At 38.4% G+C, this 22,685-nt stretch overlaps 1 protein-coding gene across 1 annotated transcript in view; it reads right to left on the minus strand.

The window, feature by feature from the left end:
• The window catches only part of SORCS2 (sortilin related VPS10 domain containing receptor 2), a 534,484-nt gene that overhangs the window by 210,613 nt on the left and 301,186 nt on the right, over positions 1-22,685 (minus strand).

Below are 22,685 nucleotides of genomic sequence, written 5' to 3' on the forward strand. Positions count from 1 at the left end.
TGCTCTGAAGTCTGCAGTGACAGGCTCAGATCCCAAAAAACCTGTTTCTCCTTTTCTGCCAGAGAAAGTCCACCAGCTCACAACAGTGGGGGAGACTTCAGAAGAGATCTGAAGTGATCTGAATCCTTTCCTGTGGCACATGCAAACTGGCTGATGTGGTTGGATATAGCAGCTAGAAAATAAAGCAAGCTGAGCAATTACAGCTGTTTGTCTCAGGAAAAGAGAATTGTGTCATCAGTAAATCTGAGTTGTATTGATTGAGCCAGCAATGTTGCCTCTTCAGAAACCTGATGAAAATGCCAGCACAGAGGCCACCAATAGGTGCTCTGCACTTTATGGGGAGATCTGAAAGGGGTCACCAGATGTTCTGTAGAGAACATACTTTGTCTATAGGCATGGTGCAGATTCTCATAGATTATCTGTTTAAAAAAGACTTCACAAAAAAAAGGTCCTATTAAATTCTACCATCGATACCCTGTGTGCTCAGCCAAACCCCCAAAAGCTCACCCACTAACAGAGATATATATGCTTAGGAAACTACACATTGAGAACACTGCCAGTTAATTGGCTCTGCAAGCAATCCCTGATGCTGTCACACACAAAGTATGACACACCTCAATAGTGTCTAGCTTTCTCTGTATCTTTTTTCCATGAAAAATTACATTCCAGCATCTCACATGCAATTTTGCCATGAGTTACACAAATTTGTCTAACTTCACTTGAAGTGAAAGGTGTAAAGCAGTTCACCTACATAGACACATTGTAAACAAAACTAAATTGAAAAGGTGAAAAAACCCCCATCAATAAACAGCAAATAATGTAATGTACAGAAAAAGAAAAAAAAATCTGCAGAAGAGTGGGTGGCTCTGGAGGTGGGTGAACACTCCCTGTGCACACTGCACTGTGTCCTTCTCTTTCACCAGTGAACTCGCTACAAAAGGAGCTGGCAAACCTTTTGCCTAAAGGGAAACCATAACTAAAGGCATCTGCCCCAGCATTTACTGAATTGCAAACCACAGCTTCAGGCACCCTTAACTCCCACACAGTAGATCACCCGTGCCTCTCAGGTTCAGCTGTCTCCAGTGTGCTGCTAGACTTCAAAACAGGAAGGTTGTTAAGTAAAAAGTCAGCCAAGTGACAAAAGAACCAATATCAATATACATAATGCAACCAAACCAAGTGAACTTGGGTCATCTTGCTTACAACAGCATGGCTTTCCATCCCTGGAGAAACTGGGATGCTCTCAGCCTAACAAGGCACTGATTCTTATCTCACTTGGGACATGACGGGAGCAATCTTTTTGTTCCATCAGAGAAAGAGTGGGGAGGAAATGCTGCAACCTTGAAAGGTCTAGTTCAGATGGGAACTGAACAAAAGGGAAAGGATGTCAAGGAAATTATAAATAGATGTTTAAAATGGGTATTCTGGCCAACTGGAGGATTGAACCAACATATTTTTGTACAGCGAGCTGTGTGAAACTGGTGACTTCAAGACTCAAAGGATCTATTTTAAGGATTTATATTGCAGGTTGCACAGCATTTTCCTTTCTCGTGGTGTCTTGGACTCTGCAATATAAAACCAGATTATATATATAAATGGGCTGACTCACACTGCTCATCTTGTATGAGGAGTCTTATGCAGTTTTGAATTTAAGTTAAACAATTAAAAATAAATACACATTAATTAAATCATAATCTGACTGGAAAACCCATGAAAATGAATTCTGAATGTGTGGGGCACTCTGTCACCCCAGAAACCCAGCAGACCTCAGGATGTCTCCATACGAGACCCCTGCTCAAGCTGACCAGTGAAAGAACTGCTTTAAAAATATTTTTAAAAGATATTGTAAAAAAAGGTACTAGATCATATAAAGTATTTTAAATAATGGAAATAATTTCAAGCTACTTGAATTTACTTCATCAACATCAGACAATTCATGCTGTGATGTAGAACCACATCATTACTTACTGATCCAAATTAGTAATTTATCTGTAATGAAATAAACCTTTATTTTGCAGGTTGGGTTGGTTACATTACCAGTTCAGTAAAAAGCAGGTACATATGTTCAAGGTATTCTGGGGCAAGGTATCTAGTCTACTTATAAATGGCATTCATTAATCACATAACCAAAAAAGAGAAAAAACAAAGAAAAAAAGAAAACTGAAAAGAATAGTTCCTTTTTAAGAGCATATTTCAATTATTGAACAAATATAATATTCACAGAAAAACAGTTGCCCTTCTATAACAGACAGTTTTAATGAGTCTATTTCCATAAAAATGCTTGATTTTCAGCTTCAAACCACCCCAGTGCCCTCCTTCAACTCCCTTGCTAGGCATCTGATTAAAAACAAGTATCATGAAATATATTCACAGTTTTATTCATTTGAGTCTTATTCCAGGACTATTCCCTGATATCACTTTTAGCTGTTTCCCATTAAATGCTCTAGGGCTTCCATTGCTGATTAACACACACGTGCACACACCTCACATCCCACACTCCATTTCAAAGAACATGGATTGATTTATGGATTGTGATATGGACTAATACCACTTACAAAATCTCCTACTTTCTACTGCAATGAGAGTAAACCGAGTCACCTTCACAACAGAGATTATTTACTACTTCCACAAGAGATGGAGGTTTCATTTCTCTACTTTCTGACTTTCAAATTAGCCATTTACAGCTCCACAAAGGTGAACACATCCAACCCTACACTCTTCCCCAAAACTGCTACATCCCTACAGAGCAGGAGCTCCTAGAGCATAAGCAGAGCAGCCAGCCTCCTCCAGAGCATTCTGGGTGACAAACCTCTCCTGCAGGAAGGATGATGCATCAGATTCTATTTGAAAAGCAAACAGAAAAATGATCAGGACTCATTTCAGTTAAATCCCTTGGCTGTCTTTCCCCTTCAATCATTTGAGGGTTATAACTTTGTCAGAAGAGCTCCTTGAAGGCCAACCTGCTGCACTCCCTTTTTAGGAGGGAGGGAGGGAGAGGGAGAAGAGCTGTCTCTAAGAGCTCTGTGCTGACCTAAAATCATATTTAAACTCACACACTGGGAAACGATGCTCTGGGACAGATCCCCAGCACATAAGTATCCCTGCAATACAAACCAGCTGCTGTGTCACCTCTGCATGGTCTAAACCTGGACATCTTCCCTGTTTTGCTGGTGCTTTCCATAACAGTAGCTTAAATCCAACTCTTACTATTGGCAGAATTTCAAACCCCTTCACACTACATTTGCCTGAGTTTAAACAGCACTGAACCATGCAGTGAAGACATAGCCCAAATTTCAAGCTCTTCCAGAACCTCCAATTAACAGCCACCAGGAACACAGCAGCAATGTGATACTCCTTTAGTTCCTCAAGGAATAACAGGACAGTGCTTTTTCTCAATCATTACTATGGTCATTACATATACTACTGTATTTCAAGACTTAACATTGCTCTGATTCACAAGCAATAAAGGAGGGAACAGAAAGGCAGTGGCTCTTCCAGGTCTGCTCTTGGTCTGGTTTGGTTTCTTTTTGGAAGTGTGCAATTGCTGTCAAGGCAATGAACTGCAGAAGGTGTTCCTTCAGGAAAAACCACAGTGCTTTTAGTCCTTTTATCTCAGCAGAGGTCACCCTGAAAGCTGCATTGGAGAAACAAAACAAAAGCATGTCTGATGTAATGTGTCTGACTGTTGAGAAGGAAAAGTCCCACAAGCTTGAAACAAAGCCTCCAGCAAAAGATTTCTGTGTGCCCTGTGACACACACAGCCACCAGCAATTTATAACTTAAAAAAAAGAGCTAAGAGAAGGCTTCAGATAAATTGCATTTTGCTGTAAAACAGAGACTTGATTTGCTTGGAAAAAAAAATAACAAACCACTCTCTTTATTTATAAATTAAGATATGGAGAGGTTCCTGTCCCAGTCCTCTACTAAAGACTAATTTTTGCACATTCCATCTTATTCCCCAGCTCCCAAATGCAATTGTGCAAATGCCTAACCTTAAGCACTGCACTGAAGTCAACAGCATCGTCCACTTGCTTAGTGCCAAACATGACCAGATTAAACTCCAGCTGCAGCAGAACACAGAAACCAACCTGAAATTCAGCGTTCAGATCAAACTGTGACCAATGCTCTGTAGGGCAAGGAGACTGCTGAGGCTGTTCTAATGTTCATCTTAGAGATACAAAATAACACAGCAGCAGAACAGGGAAAAGAGCCCAGGATTTGTAGCTTCTCTGTTCCAGACTGAGTCTTTAATTTCTCAGACCCATATGCTAATAGAGTAGTTTGTTAAGCTGTTTCAGTCCTGATCAAGACATTTGAATATGAATCTTTAGATTGTTGCTGAAGCTGCTTGAATTAAGCTTGACAAGTAGCATGAAAAACACAGAATAACAAATGTGTATTACAGGTGCCTTACTGATTGTACAGGACATTTGAAGAGCTGGAACCCTAACTAAAAAGACATGTGTGGACTCTATATAAGAAGTATATGTTTAACAGGTAACCTCTCTTAAAAATTTTATTAGCCCAATTTTGAAATTTGCACAACCACACATCCTGCAGTCTCTGTGTACAAGCAGTATGTACGAAGCTACCTGACACCAAAACAGGACTTTCTGAGGCAATAAATAGTAGTCATTTCTAGTGAAGATGATGGGAAGAAATGCTGCCATTGGATCATCTCCCTGGAGCTCCTAGAACCTCACAATTCTTTTTCTATGGTTTTCTAACACCAGCCTAGAATAAGGATATGTCTTTTCTAAATAATAAAGCTTGGGCTGAGGAGGCAATGGGCAAGGAGTGTTAAGCAGGACCCTTTCATTAGCAGTGATTATAAAACAGAACATTATTACTCAACGCAATGATAAATCACAGCAACAGTGTACAAAAAGACTTGAAATATACAAATGTAAAGCAACTTATACTATTGATGAGGTTAACATTCCTAAGCAAGCAAAGATATTGAAAAGTCAATTTATAGCCATTTAAAAAATATTGTTGCTCAATAGGCAGGCCAAAACTTTCAACTTAGCACTGCATTTTAGCACAAATACTTGTTAAAAACCAAGCGAATACCAGCAACAGTTATTCCTCTCTTCTACTGAAAAATCAATTGTTTGCTGTGGGAAAAACATGAGCAAGGAACATATTTAAATTCCTATTAAAACAAAAGTGCAGAGAATTTTACTTAGAAAAATGTGGACAAATGGGCTATTCCTTGCAAAGATTTATAGATCAGCTAGAGACTGTTGTCACACCAGACTTAAAACAATTTTACCACAGTAAAGAGGCTCAAGAATACTTTTGTTCAAGCACAGAACTTTTCTAAACATAATGCAGCTCTGCTAACAGCCACCAGCCCTTAAGTGGAAGCCCTTGGAGAGGTATTACCCTGAAAGCCATTTATCTTTTACTTCAATTTGCAAGCAAACACCAACACAGAGAGCCATTAGAGAACAAGTGCTCTCTGGATGCTGAAAATCAATGGAGGAAAATTAAAAATCAACAAAGCTCTCACATACAGCCTCTTAAATGAAATGGCCTGTGATCCAGTCAATCCTAGTTAAGAGGAGAGTAAAATAAAATCTTAATCAAGGATGAGCTTTAGTGACACTTCTTACTATATTTATATTGTATATCATGTACCTCCAACTATAACCTGTGTCATGAGAATATAATCTGCTAATAAATAAAGTCATACTGCATAGAACAATTAAGAAACTATTTTCAACACTCCAGTTCTAATGCCAGACTAAAGGTTGATGCTCCAAGAAGGTTGATGACAAATTAGGTGGCACAAAAAAGATAGAAGTTTTGTACAATATTTTGATAAATGCCCCTTCACTTACATCCTCAAGAGTAAGCTCAGCTAATTTCCATTTTATCAAACTTAGATTCTGGAGCACCACTGGGAGCAACACACTGCCTGTGATGCTCTTCCATGTTGCTCACAGCCATGGAGAAATCAAAAATATAAAGAAGTAAAAATATTGAAAAGATTTGTTTATGCTTTTTTATCTACTAATCACTATCACCCATGAACCAGTCAAACCACTGGTCCTGAGAACATGAATATAAAGATGGCAAAAGAATTCAATGTCATGTGAATGCATCTCTCTGTTACCTTGCAATAAACATGCAACAGCATGAGGTTTGCCAACAAAATAAAAGATCATTCAGCAAGGCAATTATTAGCCATCCTAATGAGACAATTCCCCTAGGATGTAATAGGTATAGCACAAAAAAGTAGTTTTGTCCTACGTGTACTGAAATAATCTTTACTGGTTGAATTCATTTTCTCTATTATTTCTGAATAAGGAGAAGGTCAGTGTTTCTACTTTTGGTGATAATTCCTTAACATGGCAACCAGAGAGGAGATGAAAGGATTTACTTAGATCCTTTCTAATTTCCATTATAAACACAATTTCTGTGAGGAAAGGGGAATTCAGAGGTAAAAAATAAACAGAAATGAGAGACCTTACACCCAAGGCATGTGCCCCATTTGCTTACAGCCTGTTCAGCAAATAGAATCAGTAATTCAAAATTAATGCAAAGGATAGGGTAGGGAACCAAGCACAACAGTTTTGACTGAGAACAAGCAAAATGTAAAAGATCAGGTCTCCAAGCTATCTACCCCTTTTGGTGCAATTGCTCCTAGGTGGATGTGCCATGCACGGCACCGTGGTAAGGACTGGCTGGTTTACAACTGTACTAGGTGGACAAGGTGAAGTGATGAAGCTGTTAATTACTCCAGAAGACCACAACTGTTTGAGCCTTTGATATGGTCATGGATTTCTCTGTTAATTTATGTGTCATGGTCCCACCTGAGGCTCTTTGAGTCCATCATCCACAGTATATGTTACATACATACATACATAGTTGTGGAACCACCCACAACTTCCAACTGGAGGAAGTTGTGCTTCCAACTTCATCCAGACAGATCTGGGCAGAATATGGTTTCTCTTTCCTTGTTCTTTCAGAGAAGAATCAGTGCTTCAGGCTCTTCTGTGAAACTCCTTTTACTCAGCATAATGGAATTACAGATCCAACCAAAACACATAACGCCTCCACAGACTTGACTGCTACCTCTTTTTTTGGGGCTGTTTTCATCAACAGCAAATGAAGTCCCTCCTCTTTGCCTGACCTGCTAGAAACATACAGACTTTGAAAACCTTTTCACACACCTTTCCACACACCTTTCATCTTTATCTTGTACAAGGACTGCTTTTCAAAGGCTTTGCAAGCTGTTGGGTGCAAAAAGCCTTTAATTATTACCATATTTTCCTTGTTTACTAGTGTGAGTGTGCTAAAAATGTGGGCATCATTGATGTCTTCTACCAGAAAATACAAACTTTAAAGTGCCAAATGGCCATCTATCTTATAACCATGAAGACAATGGAATGGCATATCTGAACACAAACACAACAAATTGAGGACTACATAAATCTGCAGAATTGACATTTCAAGATACTTGTTTGGTAGTCAAAGTGTTTTCAAAAATGCTAAAAATGAAAATTTGCAATTTAGTCTTCCAGAATAAAGACAGTTTCCACAAGTGACTAACTCAGGAAGTCTTAGATGACAGAATAAATAATTTTTAATAGGTAAGGGAATAGAAGCTAAAATACAAATGGTAATAGAAGTTAAAATACAAACTGTACTTTAACTTTTTGTTTTCACTTCTGAGGTTAAAATTTCAAGATAGTTGAAATTAGGGTGACAGAGAGAATAGCTCAGGACATTTTTTTTTTTATTGTAAAGCTCAAGAAAATATGTAAGAAATCACAGTAGATTTTCTCTGATTATAAAAGGCAAAGATGAAATGGGAGTTGCCAAAACCTTGACTACGTTGCCTGCTCTTCCCTAGCAAGGTTCATTTGATTGCAACTTGACTCATCAGATGTTGCTTTAACACCTCTTGAGATGCACAAAGTTGATGTCTATGCTCCCCTGAAGACAGGAACATATTTTTCAAAGCTCTAGGCTGCCAGCCGCACTGCAGTGAAACATATGCTGTCCTGTTGCTTCAGATAATAAACAGCTTCTCTTTTGTTCAGCAAATCAGCCACAGAAATAAATTATTTTGTCTCCTGAGACTTCTGAAATGAGTGAGGTCTCTGCAAAAAGGCATCAACTGCATTGTGTTTACTGGGTAATGTACTTCTAACACAAGGCTAGATTATTGCAACCAAGGTATGATAATTCAGCTGGCTTTCATAGGCAGCAGCTGAGGAAATCAATTGTGACTCTGCTATTCCCAACAGCAATCCTTATGGAAAGACTATAAATATTGCATACCCCCCATTACATGTGATGAAGAAACATTGACAATAGACTGTATCCTGAAATGGTCAGTAAGTAACCTCATTCCCATAAGAGAACTCCATTTAGGAAGAGATTTTAGATTGAGAAAGTATATCCAAGTGAAAGTATATCCTGGTGACATTGTTTTAGAAATTTCAAGCACTGACAGCAGCCACCAGCTCAGCCCCTTGTGGCACTACCGCTCATATATGAAGAGCATTTCATCCAGATAATGGGTTCTTCACACAGAACTGGTCTCACAGCAACCATCATCACACTTATTTAATTTGGAAGCCACCCATCACCATGGTGCACTCATTCCCATCATCCAGATCATCAACATCTTCATCAGTGATCTGGATGGGGGGGATCACAGAATCATAGAATACCAGGTTGGCCAGGACCTCTGGAATCACCTGATCCAACTAGTCCATGTTGGGCTGGAATGTTGATCTGCCAGAGGGCTGGAAGGCTCTGCAGAGTAATCTGCACAGCCTGGACTGATGGGCCAAGGTAACTCTATGAGGTTTAAAAAGGTGCCAAGGTCCTGCCCTCATGAGCCCTTCATGGGACTCATGTCCCTGGCATTAGGGACACGGGTTAGTGATGGCACTGGCAGCATTAGGCTTACAGTTGGTCTTGATAATCTTAAAGGTCTTTTCCAATATAATTAATTCTCTGTTTTTATGGTACCCCAGTGTGAACTAGGGAGTCATACCTTGGAGCTTTAGATAGGGAAGGATTTTACATAGAGGTTTGAACAAAATAATGCCAGAACATTTCTTTGAACAAAGGAAGGAGATAAGACACTCTGAAAGCAGAGCACCAGTTTGAGGTGATTCTTGACTAAAACTGCATCTGATGTGCAATTTTTCATCCAAGGTACAGCTCCCTCAGCTTTCAGTGCTGCAGTAGTTAGCAGTGTCCATACAAGGCTGCCCAGCCATGCAGGCTGAGCTGATTCTGATGCTGCTTCTGGTGTACCAGGAAAAGCCCCCTCCAGGTCAAGCTGCAACTGGAAGGGTGGGAGGACAGAAAAAGAATTGGAATGAAAATAAGCTGGAATGGAAAGATCAAGGAAGAGACACTAGGAAAACACTTTTTTTGGAGCTTTCACAAAAGGAAAGTGGGGAGAGATGTGCCATTTCCATCCACCCACCACTCCCAGAAGCTGACTGGAGTCAAAAGGAACAAAAGCAAACAGGTCAGAGTGATGCCAGACCTCCCCAGGTTACTATTCCAGTACTTGCTATCTGAAAACTCAATACTCAAAACACGTGAAAGGCAAGATTGCAGCACTGTGCACTGCTAAACAACAACCCTAAATGAAAGGTCATCAAACTGGAGTACATCTGATTACCATATAACACACTACCACAGAGCTGGGCAAGCCTAAATTGAAGGTTTCCTCCTGATGTTTACAATTCCTTAAGAAATGAAAATAAGCTGGAAACTTCAATCATCTTAGTGTGCAGCAATCAACATATATTTACCGGATTTAAAAGTAAACTGAAAATTTACTGTGCATTCTTACATTATTCTTAATTTTCCTAAGATCTACCAAAAATGCCTACAACCTTGAGAACAGACCTTTTTTGGAGATTTCTGGTAAAAGCCACAGTAGATGTCACTGCCAGTTTACAGCTGTAATGCTCTCTGGGATAATTTTGTTAGCTGAAGCTGCAGGAAGGCAGGAAGGGGGACTCTGGCATTCTGTCTCTACATCATTTGCTGATTTTTAAATAAACTTATTTGCTATCATGAACACTTAGACTTTGTCTCTTTTTTCCCTGGGTGATATTCTGAACATGGCTTAAATGCTGTGGCAGGTGACAGAGCAGTGTTAAAGAACAGCAAATTGTCCAACCTCAAACACTGACAAGCTGCAGTAGTTTCTTTAGTCAGAGAGCAGACAAGAGAGATGGTAAAAAAACCACCACAAACAAAACACAGCATGCTATCAAAATGCTCAAAAGAGATAAATAACTGGCAATTACCTAAATCATGGACCACTGAACACAAGATAGAAAACCAGAGCAGTGTCACCTGTAGACTGTGAGCATCAGCCTAATGAATTCGCCTCTTAAGATCTTGGTTTAAAAAGTATGGAGGGAAGAGGATAATGCCCTTACCGATGAATAAAAAAAACAAAGAAAAATTCATAAGCAAAGCAGTATCCCTGATAGCTTGGAAGTAAACTCAGAGTTTTAAATATTATGTAAGTCAAAAATTTACCAGCTATCAGAGTAAAAAATGTGTAAGGTTGTGGCACTTACCAGGCTATTAAAATGTCAAAGCACTTTCAGAAAAAAAAAAAAAATTGGGCCAGAAAATGCTGAAGTAGCAAAGGCAATGTTTACAATGCATGTTTTAATTCTGACTAGTTTCCCAAGCCAAATGTTAATTTTAATTAGGAAAATTTATTTTTTTTATAAGCAAACTTTGACATCATTTTAAAGCACTACATTTAAAAGAGTGACAACATAAACAAAATACTTCACTTTATCTCATTAGTTTTCCTCATCTTAGCACCATCAACACTTTTCCAACCATTTTATTTTAATTTCGAAGTCAAGAAATTTTTATTTTTTTCAGAACTTTTCAGTCTTGGTAAAAATTTCTGATGTTATCCTAATATAGCTATGTGATAATGGTACTTGACCTGGTAAATGGCTTATAGAAGTGTTAATAAAAATTGAATTCTGTGAACTGTGCAGAAACACAGGGGCAATGTTTCCAACTGAGTATCTACAATTAAGGTCCTAGGTGTGAATTCAACTCTCCTCTTCATTTCTGAGTATAACTTTTTAAATATGTAGTTAAAATTGCCTCAAACACTTTGGAAAAGCTTTAAAACTTTCATTATCTTCATGAAGTAGCTTTCTACAAAGTTAAGAAATTTGACTCAGAAGTTACATCTTTCATCTTAGACATATTTTATCTTAGATAACAGGCAGATGAATATTTAATCAAATTATGTGTATTCATCTATTTAATATTTTTTTAAAAAACAACACAATGTGTAAAAATCTACTTGATCCCTCTTAAAGCTAATTATGATCTTACCATTGAAAATACTTCCCAAATTTTAGTCTTTGATTGTGGAAATAATAAACTTTCTGATTTTTTTTTTGGTCATCAAAATATACTTTCATATATTTGAGTACTGATATTTATGGTATTGATAGACCTTCCACAAGCCCAACCTCCCCTCCCCTGTAAACTGGTAATCATGTATATTATTTAATTAATCTAATATTTTGTTGTGATGAAAAAGACTAGTTTTCAAGACTAGTCTTCAAGCTGAGAGACTGGCTTAGATGTGTGGTGTATTATTAAATTTCTCTAATTTCTTTCCCATGCAAGTAATTTACATCTTTCTGTTTCCACATCTGTAAAAGGGAAATCCTATAACCTCTCCGGAATTCCCGAAGTTATTAACAGGAGAAGCCAAGTCATCCACATGCACATAAAATTCTGAGATCTTATGGCAGAGTGCAGCACACAAGTGGTTTTAATATGGTCCTGCAATATACCCAGCAATACATTAGTACCTCCTGAATGGAATTTTAGTCCAGAACAGACACTTTTATAGATTTTGTCAGCCTAAATGAAAAGTTACAGCTGGGCTTTGCAATAATATACAGCATGTAAGAGTTTCTGAGCAGCCTTTGCTTTGCAATCCCAAAGTCCAGCACAAATCCTGCATCCCTGAGACTTACATAGCAAATAGGTAAAAAGAATAATATAGACCCAGACCTAGACTTCCTGCTCCTGTGCTACAGCATTTTGCAGAGCAGAGAAGCATTTCTGAAATCCTCAGCAGCAGCAGGTAAGAGAACCATTGTCTTTTCTGGAGTCCACAGAAAGAACGAGGTGTGAGACACTCTTATTCTCGTGGACAGACTGGAACCTTTAGCCAAACCCCACTAATTTATGCCTGCCAGCACTGCATCTCAAACAAACTGCAAAAGCATTTAAACATACAGTGATGCAATCTGTAAAAAAAATTGTTCATGGGTATGGCTAAATTAAAAAAAAATCAGGACATATATTAGCACTAAAAAACTACTCTAGTACATTTACTACCTTAAATTGATATGAGATGTTTGATTATTCCCATGGATCTCAGGCTGATTCCTGTAGTCATAGTTACACTGAAAGCACAGCTTTTATGCAACTTGCAGTCGTCCATTTTTGGCACCAATTTTACAAGATAAACACCCACAATCCCCCAGTGCTACCTGACAAACCTCCATCCCACACTCTCCCTGCACAGATTCGTGCCTTCTAAAAGAATGAGAGCATATTAGTCAAATCTGAAAGCCAATTCAAGACACAGACTGCTAATTTTGCTTAGTGGACTGAGAATAAAATAACATCTATAAATTGTAGAACCCACAATTGCAGCAAAAATTAATCCTGTTTTATTTGGGGAAAAAAGCTGACTTTTCTCATTTCAGTGAGAATAAAGGTATTACCATCATATTCAAATTATTACCTATGCACTGAACCAGTCATGACTGATAAAAGCTGCACAATCTTAAAAAACAGAGGACCATATTTATAAGAGTTTTCAGCATGCTGAAAATCTTAAAATGCTGTTGAATACTGCAGGGGTGTGACACCAAAAATACCTGATAAATGTGCATTTGTCTTGAAATGGGTTCATAAAAATAGTTAGCACTTATTTAGGGATCATAGGTGATCTAGAGACCAGTACTATGGTCTTAAGTTTATAAATAAGGAAACTAAGCCAGACTAATTCTGAACTTTGTGCAAAACCTTACCTTGCAAACTGATCTGAAGGTAGGGTGTCAAATCATGTCATGTCACAGTGGTTTTGCACCAGGCAAATGCAATTACAAAGTATGAGGCAATAGGAAGTCAGGCTTCAAGGACTCAGGCTTGCTCAAGGTCATAGAAACTGATGTCAGGTCTGCTGGCTAACAGCTCCCTGACTGAATCATCCTACCACCACTGTTGAAGAGATTTGTTTTATAAATGATAGTTAAGGATGCGCCAGCAGATTTATTATTATTACCCCAAGAATACTGTGATTTTTGAATAGAAACATGGACCACTAGCTACATTCTTCTAAATAATATTTTTCTTTAGTAATTCTAACCATGAAAGAAAAAGCTTTAATTTGGTCCACAATCTATGTGTGAGCTGTAGGAAGAAGTAATGCTCAAAAATTGAAAAAAAGAAAAGTAGAAAGAGTTTTGGAAAGAGATTAGGAAATGGAAAAGCAGAAAGAGGTGATGAAAGGTTACAAAAAAAAAAAAAAAACAAAACAAAAAACCAAAAACACCAGAAGAACAAAGAAGAGAGAAATACCTGATAGTCACAAACTTAAACAAGATTGCAGAAGATCGCACCTCAAAACCAAACAGGCAATATTAAGTAGAATGCACCATTCATTTCATAGCAATCTTCTGCTATGAAGGGATGGCAGCAACCTAGTGCATTACTCCCACAGATGGAAAAAAATTTGTCTCTAGTACAAGCCCCAATGAGATCACATCAAGAAGGCTTCAGAGATGGCTTAGTTGAATATGAGATTCCAATTTCCAGGAGAAAGATTCTTTCTCTGACAGAAACACATTGTGTAAAAAAAAAAACAAATTAAAAACCTGTTTTATTTTTGCAAGAACTTTTGCTGACTGTGCTCAAACACAAACACAGGCTGCATTAGAACATATTTGCCATAGGGGTGCTGCTTTTTCAGTAGACATTTGCTGCTGCTGCAGGGTGCTGGAGCTACTGGGAGTCAAGATTCATTTCAGAATTAGAAACAGGTAAGCAAACAGTTACATTCATCCCTTCTAGTAAATGCCACAAAGAACGGAATAAACAAAGGAACTGGAATATTTAATTTCCACTATAGTTTAGAAGTCCTGCTTGTGGCATGACAGGCTGATTGCAGAAGTTGACTGGTTTAACATCAGCTTTACTCCTGGCAGACCAGGGGGGTAGCAGCCCCAGGGATTCTCAGGGGGCTGAGCACACTGCCAGCCCTGCAAAATGGCCATGGCCACCATTTAAACCCTGCTCATTTCCACTGTGCTTCCATGCCAGCTCTGGGGATAAAAGTCCTGCTGCATCTCTGCTGCCGAGAGCCAGGGAAGCCTGTGTGGTCAGCAGGAGGGAAGTTGAACAGCAGTGGTGAAGAGAAGCAGGATTTGCCACATCAGTAGATTGGACAATGCTGGCATAAGCATGAGGTGGGGATGCTGGGACTCATCCACTGTTCCATCCCTGAGGAAATGAGAAGGAAACACACAGGGCTCCAGGAGATGCAGACAATCTATCAGCAAGCACGATGGATATGTTTCAAACACTCTACACCATTATTTCTTGGGGCTGTCTGGGGAATACACCTACTGCTCACAGTCCTTGCAGACCTCCTGAATGGTACTCATCTCTTGTCAAATACAGTTTAGCAGTTTTCACATCATCTCTTTAGCAAGGACCTCCTGTTTCCTGCCAGACTCTGAGTTAAGATGAAAGAGTTCCAAATTTCTTGCCTTCTGCAACATGGGGAACACGATACAGCCTCTTGGCATGTTGGGACATTCAGTGAATAATTAGACAAAAGTAATCTCAATATACAGGATCATTGAAACTTACATAAATAATCTAAATCAGTCACAAAACCCCCTCATCTTGCCTATGCCAGTTCAACAGAAACCTGATTCTATTCTATAGACTTACCTGTACCCATTTCATGCAAGCAGATTTGGTAACACCATAAATACTTATTGAGTACAGTAAGAGGCTTGTTACCAATCCTTTACCATTTCCTTTTTTTAGTTATCTTTTCTCTCTTTTCTCCTGTTTCGTCTTGCTAATGCAGCACATCTTCCTTTTTTGTTTTACCTGTGACAGAATTCATACAGATTGAGTAACTTTCTATTCACTCATCATATGGACATCTTCTCCTTTGGACACTATCCCATAGTTTATGATTTTCCTCCTTGTTATATTTAATTCTGCAAGTTGCATATTGCATCAGAAAATCTTGCAGGATGATATTTGCACGGAAATGTATAGCCTTAAAAAAAAGATGTTTATGGTACTCATAATTATTGATTAGAAGACCTTTGTGGCTTTTGCTAGGACAAAATTAAATTCTCTGCCATGACAGAGAAAAGCCTCATTCAGGTCTCATTCAGTTCTAGAGATCTACTGCAGATAGTTGTGGCTGATTATTTCAGGGTTTTTTTTTTCCTTTAGTTATCTCAAGCAGAGAAGGATTTCAAAAGTACTTTCAGGTCAATGAGCACATGGGCAGGCTGGACAAGGGAAACACACAACTTGCCTGGTGTCCTGCACAGGAAATCTACACCTCCTACCTCCACTACATTTTTCTCTGGCATGTGGCTCAAATTTTGAATTGGGCCTAAGAATTTACATTTTAAAATAATGAGCTTGAAATAAAAAACTGGTCTAAATTTTGCAAAATTACCTTTGGTTTTAGACACAGCAAATCAAAATCCCAGATCTTAAACCCCCCTGGCATGGAATATTGTGCATTCCATTCCCTCTGCCCAGCCACCCTTCAGCAGCACATCCTCCCCCAGGTACTGAGGGCAGCTTCAGGGCTGCTTTCTGCTGCATGCTCTTGATTGACTGCTCCTATTTCTCCAAGCAATGACCCCTGCTCATCATAATAGCAAATAAAACCTTGCTGAAAATACGATGCTTGGAATCCTTCTCTTTCCAGAATTACTGGGAGGGAAATAGATGTCTCTCAAGTGCAGAATCATATGCACAATGGTCTCTTAACAGTTGCTCGGAGGTCTTTTCCATTTTCACATAAATCTTTTTTATGTTGTACTCCCACCAACTAGTCATTTTATTTTTGGCTTCACTACAGTAAACTTAATTTAACATTACGTCTTTTTGGTAGTTGTTGGTGTGCTTTTATGACTAATGAGTTTTAGACAGGATATTCATAAAAACAGAACAAAAGCATTTATAATGAGCGCACTGTAAAGACAGGCCTATTTTTCCTCAGAATAATTGTATGCCTGAGCACAAAAGATTGCAAAAGTTGCACATTAGGCTACAAAATCACAGTGGAAGGTCAGTCTCAAAAACTTAAATTGAGATCCCTAAGCATCAAATGAATTCTAGGATAGAATAATAACAAAGAATGTTCAAGCATGCAGCCATTTAGCTCACTCACCTTCTACCTTGATGAGCAATTATCCTACATACTGTGGGAAACCTACATGCTGGTCATGGCATTCTGCTCTTCACTTGTATTGTTAGCCAGGTTTGTTGGCTTGGCTGATTTTTGTGGGTTGTTTTCTTTCTTTTTTTTAGTATCAATTGCAGCCTTTAAAGACAGTGTACTTCAGGTACTGGACTGTAGAATATTTATTCGTTCCAAGAGAGTAGAATTGACACAAAAAAATTCAGAGCACCTTCAGCTTGCATGGCTGAATGTTTTAGTAGACAGGCATTCAAAAGGGTATTCAGAGACAAACCTGTGATGATCAACAAGATCAAACCATGATCAACAAGAGCTGGGGATTCCTTCTAGCTCTGCACATACAAGAACAGGATGGAGAAATGGACAGAAAGAGTTTTGATGGAAACAAAACGAAACCTTTCTCTGTCACACTGTAGGAAAATGTATTCATAATCTACTGGTTAGGAGAAAGGGTATTCTCAAATAGAGCAGTAACACTGCTCCTACCTTCCACTTATTGAAAGGGTTACAAGGAGTTAGAATATGACAATGACATAGGAGTTACACATTTTTATGCAGCCCTGTTTACATACAAACTGTGCAAAAGCCCTGGTTTCTCAACCATAGCAGAAATCAGTCCAGCTGGAAAGCTATGGCTCCTACCCTCCATTTAGCCAGTAAATAACTCAAATACTTCTTTAATAGCCAGATCCCAAGCCATTGTTTCATCCACAGCTTTAATTTTCAACAGTTCCACTCTGTTTCTCAAAGCTTTATTCTATTTTTTCCACATATACATAGTCACACCCCATCAAACAGCATCCATCAAATCCTCCCCATATATGTCATGGGCCTGGTAGTGCTGCATGAACCTCTGCTGTGGGCTGTGACTTCAGCTAACAGCTCAGTGAAAGCTCTGTTTTAACCTATTGAGTTCCACTTGCATTTAGCAGCTTCCTGGTTGTCAACCAAGCAGCTGCTCATCAATTGTGTGTGAATAAATTCTGGGATTTCTGCCCAGGATTGCCTCTCACAGCAATCTACCAACTAGCAAAGTATGGGTGGAAAAAAAAAAAAAAAGAGTCAATTATTGGGCATATTTCTGGTAGTATCTAGAATACCTGAAGACAAACTGAACAGTCATGGACTTAAGCAAAATGATGCAGTCAGGTCACATTAGTGCTCTGATGGTGCATCAGTGGAATAAAATGGAATGGTGACACTGCTTATAAGGCAAGAACACATCATGGGAGAGATCTCAACATACAAACTCATATTCTGTAATTTCACAGGGAAATGTTCCTCAAGTAACTCTCATCTTATTGAAAGGAATATCCCTTACCTGACTACTAGTAAAAGTGTTCTATTCTGCTCTCTATATTTGAAGACGTTCTGGCATAGTCTCTAAGGAAACTGATATTTGAGTAGAATTATTCCTTACAAGTGAATGTAGTCATACTGCATTTTGAGAAATTCCACAACCAATTGTTCTGCTCTGAAAGACAAATGTCAAAATTATGTAGGGCTGCATTTACCTGTAAGTGCTTACAAACATTGCTCAAAACAACTGCATCTTGGGAAGTGCTTTTACAGTTCTGGCAAATACTCTCCTGCAAAGTGTAATTCATGCTATTTAAATTATCAGGAGTTAAAACTGTATAAAAAAGCCTATATCCTTATTACTATCTTAAGTGCTCTGCCTTCTTTGGCAAGCAAGAATATGTTTGTCACCTTGTCTTTCATTTTGGAAAAAACATGCAGTTATTGGTTATTGTGACAGCTGGGAAATGTAAGTGTTCAACTCATTTAACTAATAAGTTAGTGTATCACAATCAATATTTGTTTTCTCTTAATATCAAAAGCCTGAATATAAACTGCTTAGCTGCATGTTTTCCAAAAGCATATAAACGGAAGGATGGATGCACCAATTGCATTAGCATGAATTAAAATTAAAATATGCACTGAATGTGAGGGAAAGAAAAATCAGTGTGTTCATTCAACTCCTCCCCAGCAACAGTACATAAAATCAAATATGTAATTTCTACATCCAACAGCATATATGCCCCAAAAAAAGTTAAATATTTTATTGATAATTTAGCTTAGTGAAATTAAATTCTGCTAACTTTTTTCTTCTGTAGAAAGAATTTACTTTGTTCACCTGATTCCAGATTGACCCTATAGAAGCCTTAATCCCAGACTCTATAAACTACACACATCACACTTCCAACTCAGAATTAAAATGTTGGTTTGGAAAATGGAGAACACAAAGCAAATTATTTCCTGCACGTGGTACATGATGGATTTCCTGCACCATTTGACGCTATCAGCATGTGCTAATTACTGAAAAGGAGATAATTACATAAATTCTGTTGTTTAAAGTGCAGGGACATCCCTTATCACTGCACAGCCCTTCAAGACTGCATAGGGAAAGGCTATTTTATAACACAGATCAATGAAGAAGTGCATCAAATGGAGAAGTTAGCATCAGAGAGCTTACATAGCAGAACACCCCTTCACAAGACTACAGCTTTCCAAAACCAAATCAGTGTCTTTAGCTGCTGGTTTGTACTACACTAAAACCAGACAGAATGCAAACCAAATATTAATGCATCCTTAGTAAGCATAAAGTCTTAATTAGAGTGTGACCTTGCCTATTGCTCTGCTGTTTCATAGCATTTAGGGTGATGATCTATGATCCTACTTGGTCATTTGCAGGTAGGTCAAAATGTTTTCTACTTGTGCAGCTGCTGACTGCAATTCAACTCTGCCTCACAAACAATACAGCCACAGTTCACACATCCATCCCATCATTTCATCAGAAAGGTCCATTCAGAGCAACAAACAAAGCCCTCTAAAGCTCTGCCCTCAGAGATTTGCCATCATTTCTTGTCAAAACTGGATTTCATAGCTTAAGTCCTCTGGTAACTGCAGCAACACAATTTCTGCATTTGAGTTCTGCTGCCTTCATCCAGAAAAAGACACAGAGTGAATGAATTTACCTCAACTGTCAAAAGATTGTGTGGACATGACCTTGCTACAACTCCTTCCAGATTCTTAATTTAGGCCTATGAACAGTACTCACCACAACTTGTTCACAGAAGGCTATGGCACATTTCCAAAGCAAAATGGAATGTGCCACTTTTTGAATTAATGTAGTGGGGTTTAGAGATGATTTCCATACTTCCTCCAGCTTATTCAGTCCCCAACATTCCTATATTTTACCTTATAACCTTGTGGGAGTTTTTATACAATCCTTTTTCCATATAGTACTATGTGAAAAGAATGCTGTTATACTTTTTTGCTAATGCACTTCTTTATCAATTGCATTATTTTCAATATATCTTAAGAAAATGAAAATTAGAGTCATTCACAGAAAATTTCCAGAACAATTTCACATTTACTGTATAAAGCTCACTTAGAATTCCATTAGTCTGTCTGGTGTGATTGCAGTTCACAGAGTGGAGGCAAGTTGAGTGAAAGCCTAAGCCACTCCAGGAGTTGGTACACTGGAAGCTATGAACTCTAAAAATTATGCCAGCCCACGAGCTAGACTGGAGCCTTCTAGCAGATATTTCATTTAACTGCATTTCAAAACAAACAAACAAATAATCTCCCACTTCATGTTTGTTTCTTGGCCCATGAGAACTCTAGTCACACCACCCAAATCAAAGGCAAAGGCTGGGACTGGGAGAATGAAGAACTTGCCATGGTAGAGGAGAACAGGTTTGAGACCATCTAAGGAACCTGAAGGTGCACAGGTCCATGGGACTTGATGAGAGGAATCCATAAGCCCTGAGGGAACTGGTGGATGAAATGAGCCTAGAGCACTGTGGTACTCAATTGCCAGCTGGGGTTAAACCATGACCCATCTCTTCATATGTCTTTGTAGGAAGCCACAGTTTGATTCTGTTCAAACCCACAACAGTCACAAAGTCAGCTACAGAGACCTCCAGAAATAATTCAACTTTATTCTCATAGAATTCTTACAAAGAACTATGATTTTAACAGTATGAACTGCCTCGAGATACCTATATTTCTCCTTTGGTTTTTTGTTTGTTTGGTAGGTAGGTTTTTTGTTTGGTTTGGCTTTTGGGGGTTTTTGTGATTGTAGAGGGAGAGAACTCAACCAGATACCTAATTCTACACAACTTAAATCAGGTGTAGCTAATGCCCTGATGATACTGAGGTGGGAATGATAAGCTTTAAATGGGTAGTATCTGTTCTTCCACAGCTGAGGACTACAACGGCTAAATGAAATGAAATCACAGAACACTTTTTACTATGTGAAGTATTAAAAATCCCTATAAATGTATTTTATTTTTGCTTTCATGTATTTTCCCAGTCACTAAATGCTAAGTGGTAGCATGGGACTACTTATGCTTTAAATTTAAAGTGCACGCTCAGTTTCAGTATATGCCGTCAGCACGCCAGTTTCCATTTTCAGCACATTTTAAAAGATGTGAACTGGTTGAAGAAAACCCACACCATAATGATCTGAAGTAACATCAAGAACAAGTAAAACCCTGAAGCTTCTGCTCAGCTCAGAAAAGGGAGTCAGAGTTCTAATTATTCTATTCGCCCCCAGAGCAACTGTGCTGAAAGAGACAGACAGGGAGATATGTGTTGTCACCTTATGTCAAAAGTTCCATAACTTTTCAGTGATTTCTCATGGGCAGCTCCTCACAGCACAGCACAACAAACTCCCACTCTCTTCACAGCCACCTAACCCACTCTTTTGTAGCACTCTTCTTCTTATTGGACACAGCTGTGGCCTGTTAAGGGCAGGCCTGTTCCTAATCTTTGGCAATTAGTACAGCTGCAACTCCTCAGGTGTGACACTACCTTCTGCACTATTTTTATTTTCTTACATTCTATTCCTCCACAGATATGTTCCTCCATCATCCCAAATAACTTGTGTGAGATCAACTTAGCCTTGCTCTTAATGCTCTAATCAAAGGTCCAGCACCTAAAATTTCCCATTACAACAGACTTACAACATGAAGCTCTCAAAACATGAAGACTTCCCTCTTACCTTCCACAGGTGACTGTGAAACCTCCAAGAACAGTCTGAAGCTGTTGGCTGAAACATGCAACCCCACTGCTTTCATCATTTTTGTACCACATATGCATGTATGTATATTTCCATATATTAATATATCTCCCTCTGGCATCATTTAAAGGCTCTAGAAGTCCTTTCTGCTCTGCTGGTTTTGTTGTTTGTATACTAATAAACAACACCTTCATAGAAGCAAATATCCACATAAAAATAGTGTATTTATATTGACTCAAAGGGACTTTCTGTATCAGGTTGCTTTCAATATCATATTAGCTTACTAAGTGGAGTTTTTTTCTCTAAGAAATTCAACTTGTGAAATTCAGTAGAATATAGATTTTTCTTAGACAGGATTAAGATGAGGGTTCTTGTGAACACTGGTGTGTCTTTCAGGCTTGAAATTTAGCAGTGATCTTACTGTTGTTTATTTTTTCACACAACTGGTACAATCATATTGTCACTGAACTCTTGTGCTTGGGCAGGCTTTGATATTGTAGCTGATTGAGCTGAGAAAGATCCTCCATGGGGCTCTCATCCATGTCATCCTTCTAGCTTTTATTCCAGAAATTGAGATGGGTAAAGATTTTTGGTTTTATTCTTTTGGACTTGAAACCACCAGTAGATTGTATATCTGAAACACATAATCTGAAGCAACTTTGCGCTTGTTGGCAGTTCCACTTCAGGAAACAAAATAATACTTTCTGGCTTTGCAGCAGATTAAAAATATATTACCAATTTCAGACATTGCACAGCTTGGGCACAAAATTCCAGTGACAAGTTCAAGGGAAATACAATATGTACTTAATCATCAAGGCAGCCTTACTGCGTTCCACTGATTTTTGATTAAGCAAAACAGATAGACAAACACAACAAACATTTTTCTTCCAATCAGAGGCCTCTACTGGAAATCAGTGTTTCTGTATTACACTGGATTTAAAAGGCCCTTATCAAGAGAAAATTCTTATTTCATGAAGGACCCACTGTGCTTATGCTTCACATTGTACTTCACAATTCTTGCCATTTAAATCACGGGCACTTTTAAGACACAGAAGGGCTGTTACTGTGATTTTTTCCCATAATCATTGTTCCTTTGCTTCTAATATAAAATCCATTATAAATACACTCAGT

The sequence above is a fragment of the Camarhynchus parvulus genome, chromosome 4 (genome assembly GCF_901933205.1).
Source record: "Camarhynchus parvulus chromosome 4, STF_HiC, whole genome shotgun sequence".
NCBI lineage: Eukaryota > Metazoa > Chordata > Aves > Passeriformes > Thraupidae > Camarhynchus > Camarhynchus parvulus.